Source organism: Suricata suricatta, chromosome 4 (assembly GCF_006229205.1).
Source record: "Suricata suricatta isolate VVHF042 chromosome 4, meerkat_22Aug2017_6uvM2_HiC, whole genome shotgun sequence".
Classification (NCBI taxonomy): Eukaryota; Metazoa; Chordata; class Mammalia; order Carnivora; family Herpestidae; genus Suricata; species Suricata suricatta.
In genome coordinates, this window is record NC_043703.1 from 43,040,091 (window position 1) to 43,046,533 (window position 6,443).

The 6,443-nt window shown below is 40.5% G+C and overlaps 1 pseudogene; it reads right to left on the bottom strand.

Moving 5' to 3' along the window:
* Positions 1-5,516: 5,516 nt before the first annotated feature.
* Positions 5,517-5,989, bottom strand: LOC115290500 (annotated as a pseudogene).
* Between the last annotated feature and the right edge of the window lie 454 nt (positions 5,990-6,443).

The window sequence follows — 6,443 nt, forward strand, 5'->3', positions numbered from 1 at the left end:
TTAACCAAAGGGAATTGAAATTGATTTAGTAAGAGTGGGCACAAAAAGTAAGGAAAAGTCCAAAGAACCATATCTGGAGGTTGATACCAAGACTCAGAACAAAAAAGAGGTAAACTCAGAAGGCGGAACCAGGACAGATCCCCTGAGACTTTGGTGCAAGGGAGAGAAATCTTTTACAGAGTGTCGCTGATGCTCCCAGGGGCAGGCAAGCATCTGTTATGGACACTGATACAGGTCACACATTTTGTAGACTGTAAACCTTTAAATGTCAAGAATGCTACACTTATGATTCATCTTTCAAGGCAGCTCAAATGTTACCTCCTCTGTGAAGGCTACTCTGACAGATCTCCATACCAGAATTAATTTCTTGCTTCTTGGTGTTCCCATAGCATTTGTTTTGCGCCACCAGAGTGGCCCTTACTTGTCTTTTTTATGGCCAAATATATATTTTGTGCCTCATCCAGTAGAATTCTTTAAAGTCTGGGACACATCCTGGTCATGTTTTTATTTACTGGGCTTTGCAAGACTGGGGGGAAAAAGAGGCAGATAACAGTGCTTGTTAGATTGATTTGAGGTCTCTATGATACACGGAGAGTGTGGAAAGGTTTAATTACATTAGAATGAAAGGAGCAAATACTTTAAATAAATTGAATCGATGAAATTTTGATCCTATGTTGTGGAAGGACTGAGATAGTAATAAAGAAAACAGGGTCATCAAAACAGATACCCTGTTTTGCTGCTCACACCGGTGTGTGCACAGAGCTCCTGCCAATGTTAGGAGTGACTCATGCTCAGTGTTCCAGTGCCCAGGAAATCTGAGCTAAGCCACTGTTATCTCACACATCTTGTTCAAAAGACAGACAGACTACAGTAAGGATACTTCTTTGCAAAGAAGTATGGCAAGCTGTTGGGAGTTCACGTCTTGGGAAGGAAGCCAATGTAAAAACAAAGTCAAGACTCATCCACAAAGATAATAATTTAACCTGTGGGAAAAAAATCAGATCACTAAGGAAAAAATAATGAGTTGAAAGCTAAGGACAAATCTTTAAAGAATTCCTATATTTATGGGGTGAGAGGCAGAAAATTTCCAGCATGTAAGGCAAAGGAAGAACCTAAGAAGTGGAAATAGAATAATGCCCAATTATGGAAGCCTAGAAAGAGTTCTAAAAAACTGTAAGGGCAAAAGTAACATAATGAAAGGGAGTGGATTTGAACTCTGAAGCTGGCAAGGAACAAGGTGATTTGAGATGCTAAGTTGAAAAGAGATAAACAGCAGTGGAAAATGTCAGCTCATAAAAAGGCTATTGAGCCATAGTGAAAGAACAATTACCTGAAAAGAGGTATGAACAATATAAAGAATATACTGCCTGAACTTGCCACCAAATGACTTCAAAGGAAGAACATGAAACACTTGGAAAGGAATTTGCAATATTAGGAGGAAGCCAAGTTTCAGCTAAAGGGAATCATGTAAGAGGAACAGGGTGACGGCTGTTGAGCACTGTTCATATGATGAAATGGTCGATATGCTACAATGTAAGAGGTTACAGAGGCCTTTACGGGCAGGAGATACGGGAAGAGGGCAGGTTGGCTGTGTAGGAACGAACCTAGGGGAGCACACAGCACTAGAGGGGTTTGTGTTATTGCCGTTGGAGACACACGTGTCCTGATCGCCCCGATTCTTCAACATTTTCCATATCTGTGCCCTTTGCCATGTAACTTTTCAGTTCCCCTTCCACTAAAGTGGTGGAGTGTATCTGACCACTCTCCACTTTGGTTTTGCCCATATGACTTACCTTAACCAATGGAATGTTAGCAAGGGTAATGGCACCAAGGGGCTGAGAAGCATTCAAGCAGTTGGGCTAGCCCTCTTTTACTCCTGCCATCTCCATGAAAAGACCAAGTCCAGGCAGACCCTGATTCCGGGAGGAAAATAAGAAACACACAAAGCAGAATCAATCCACAGTGCGTGACCAAATGGTGTCAATAGCAAACTGATAAAGATAACAACCAATATTTATTGAATAATTAAGAAGTTATTATTTTTCCCAGTAGTATTTACAGTTAAATCATATTTCAATATACTTTCTTTTAGGTGAAGTTTTGGAAAATGCTTGGCCTTTCTTGAATCCCTAAAACCATACCCATTTTGTGATGATTGATGCTAGAATTCTTTCAACTCACTCTTTAACATAACTCTATATACAAAGGGCAGTGCTAAGAAAACTACTCATGAAGTAGACCTTTATGATTGCACTCCTTAGGATACTTTTCAAATCTATAAATGATAAATATTTCTGAAAATAATGATAGCTACAACGATGCTGATATCTACTGAGTACTTAACTATATTTCAAATGCCATAGGAAATACTTAACACGAATTATCCCATTTAATTCTCACAATAGTCCTATAAATTAGATACTATTAGTCTTTCCATTTCATAGACAATTAGAGTTCAGAAAAATTAAATTATTTGACATAGCTAGTAAGGGGCTGAACCAGAATTTAAAATGCAAGGTGCTACCAGATTCTAAGAATGGTGACGTTATTGAGATCCAATATTACATCTCATGTGTTCCTATATTCTAGGGATTATAACAATGCCTAGAAAGTATTGGGACTTTAACAGATATGTATGGAGCAAGTGCTATTTTTCAAGAAAGTATCAACAATAATATATTGTGAAGAATAGATTGGCTAAAATGGTGCAAATACAAAAATGCCAATTTTTAATACAATTGCTAGAAGTCTCAGAGAGAGTCTGACATGTTCCTTGTCTAACATCTGGTTACACTGGACAAAAAAAATGGTGTATGTATAAAATATAGCACACTATCAATTATATTTTCCTCTAATATTTTATAATGTGGCAATATGTGTTTTTCTTACAGTAGAAAGAAATCCAATGAAACATACTGAGACACGGTTGTTCTGATCTCAAAACAAAATCCTTTGATTCTCCTGATTTAAGAACTCCTTTGCACTCGGAGCTTCTCCTGCTGAGTTGAGATTATACCTTTTGCATTTAGAGATTACAGAGAAAGAATAACGTATCAAATAAGCAGAAATATCCTGTCAGATGTGTAAAGTTCATTCTAAAGTAAAATGGCAACCACCCATACAAAATGCAAAGTAAAATAACCCCCAGGCCAGCCTGGGCCCCAAGACACACCACACCCATACTACCTCTCAGGGAATATCAAGCAACATTGAGATAATAGACTCGGCAGGAAAAACAAACATCCCCACAGACAAAAAGAGTCACTTTGTTAACAACTGTCAAACTGTGACATCCATGAAGTTTATCCTGAGGTCTTACTAAGCTAATCATAGTCCTCATACAATTATTTACTGCTTTAAGAGAAGCAGATCACACTGGGAGGTTATAGGAATTATCTGCCCCTTGGACATCCTTCCCAAATGGGAATAAAAGAAAGTTGAACAGTTGCTTTCTCTTAACAATTATTTTGTTATCTTTTCTCTCCCTGGGATGAATGAGAAGTGCTGGCTGCATACTGTTACACTGATGTTATAGGCTGCCTATTGCAAATCATTTTACATTAACTGCAAACATTACACCATTTATCTTTATTATTTCTCTTATGAAATTCTCTTTTTATCTTTGGCAAATTTTACAAATTGAAGAGGACAGAGACAATGTACTTCAATCCTTGAAAGATACTACGAAAGGCATCTTGCCTCACGAAGTCCAAGAATGACAAGCAATAAAGCAGTAGCATGATGAACAGAAAACATCAGGGGAAGAGACCTGTAGAAAGGAAGGAGGAAAAAAATCTCTAGGACTCCCAACAGTTAAGCATCTGTGAATTAGTCATTCAGTTTCAACAAATATATATTGAAGGCTTGCTAGATGCCAAAATATAATGGTAAATGAAGTAATAATAATAAATAACCATTATCCCCATTGTCATGGAGCACAGGATTTCGGGTGAGGGTGGTCAGCACCTATCAACCACAAATAAATATAGGCAGAGACTTGTGATTAGAGAGAAAAGTTCATGTTAATAGGAAAACCTCAAAGAAGGTGAGTGACAGTGTCAGACAGGCAGGGAAGGTTCCCTGAGGAAATAGTGATTAAAATGAGATTTTCAAAAATTGTTTAATGTTTTTTATTAATTTTTGAGAGACAGAGAGAGACAGCGTGAGCAGGGGAGGGTCAGAGAGAGAGGGAGATACAGAATCTGAAGACAGGCTCCAGGCTCTGAGCTAGCTGTCAGCACACAGCCCGACATGGGACTCAAACCCACAAACTGCAAGATCATGACCTGAGCCAAAATCAGATGCTTAACCGACTGAGCCACCCAGGCGCCCCTAAAATGAGACCTTAAGGAAAAACAGAAGTAAACAGTGCTATTTCTATGTACATGGTGGAAGAGCACTCGGTTATAGGGAAGAGCATTTGGAAAAGTTCTGTGTTAGAGGGAGTAGGGAACGTTCAAAGAATGGACAGGAAAGAAGGCACGGATAGCTGATGCATGGAGAACTGAAAGGGATACGAAGTAGGATGATGTTGAAGAGGTAAACAGAGAACAGCCCTGACATTGCCTTGTCACTCCAGGATAGCTTTTCCTAATCCCAGGAGCACTGGGATACTGATAGAAATTCACGGATGTGTTCAATGGAGGGAGTCTGCATGCTTGGTCTGACCTGTGTTCTGAAAACATCTCTCTGCTGCCGTGTGCAGAACAGATTGTGGTAGGCATGAGCAGGGGCAGAGAGAACACTCACGATGTTCTTTCTTTCCTTTTTAATTATATTAAATTTGTCTTTGAGAGGGAGTGCGAGCACCCATGCAAGCTGAAGTCCAGAGAGAGGAAGAAGAGACCGAGGATCTGAGGCAGGCTCTGCACGAAGAGTGGAGAGCTTGATGTGAGGCGCAAACTCACCAACCATGAGATGATGACCTGGGCTGAAGTTGGATGCTTAACCAACCGAGCCACCCGGGCGCCCCTGATTTCAACATTTGAGGTATGAGAGAACTATCTCAGAGTGGTGGCAGATGAGAGAGGCCGAAGTGAATACATTTAAATTGTAAATATGCAATGATCAGAGGGGCAGTAAATAAACTAGATGTGGGAAGGAGGAAGCATAAAGCAGCAAAGTTAACCCATAGGCTTCCGGATTTCATTAATGGGTCAAAGGAAGTATCATTAACTGAGAGAGTGAGATATGTAATGCTGGAAAATACCTGACTAGAAATCAGCAGGTAAAATGCCTTTATTTTACTTCATTTTTTTTTTACTAGGCAAAGAACTTTATTAATCTTATTTCAAATTTTATTCTCAGGCTGCTTCAGCCTAATTAGCTGCAAAGAATGAATTGTGTATAAGCAAAAACTGAAAAGAGCTGCAGTGTCCAAGGAGCTTCGGCTTAAAAATACTAGAGACCTAGATTTTATCAGATCCATGAAAAAAATTGTTAAAAAGCTGTCATAATATAACATAGAAGTTTCCAGAACTTCTTCAAGTTTTATCTTCCTCAAAAGTTGAGTCACTTCAGTTTGCTTCATTCTTGGAAGCTTCATCAAAATTCTCTACAAGGTCTGGAACTTCATCCTCCTCCTCCTCTCCTGTAGCAGGTGTGCCTTTCCATCCACGGATTGTCTGGGCAGAGCTTCAGCCAGCCTTCTGAAACTAGTCACCCTGCACCATGCTGGTGTAAGACGCTGGGTCGCAGTTCTGTCAGCTGCTTCGTCTCAGCGTGGCCTGTGGTGGTGAAGGTGTTCACCCCCAGGGATGCCTGAACTTCAGGTTGGTCAAGTGGATCACTGTTCCTTGGTTTGTGAGCATATTCACGTCTTCAATACCAGAGATATTGTTTCCCCCTAACTTCTTTAAGGACTGAGATTTTTTATCATCTGCTGGAGCTGTTCTATGAATCACCTTCTTCTTCCAGTTCCTTTTCCACCAATGTGCTCTTGTGCTTGCAGTTTGCTGAGTTTCTCCTGGTTCATGAGAGTTTCTTTCATCTTGTTGGAGCAGAAATGGGACCACGCGGGGCACTAGGGTTGGTGCTCGGGGAGACTTGGGTGGGCCAGCTGAGATTAGGTATGGTTAAACGCCATTAAAACATCCAGGAGGGGGCGTCTGGGTGGCTCAGCCGGTTAAGCGTCCAGCTTTGGCTCAGGTCATGATCTCACAGTTCGTGGGTTCAAGCCCCACATCGGGCTCTGTGCTGACAGCTAGCTCAGAGCCTGGAGCCTGCTTCAGATTCTGCATCTCCCTCTCTCTCTGACCCTCCCCTGCTCATACTGTCTCTCTCTGTCTCTCAAAAATAAATTAAAAAAAAACATTAAAAAAATAAAACATCCAGGAGGAGGCTTCAGGTAGGTAATTAGTCCTGAGTCTACAGCTCAAAGGGGAAATCTAGGATGGCAGTATGCATTTGGCAGTCATCTGTACAATTGGGAATTTGGAATTGTC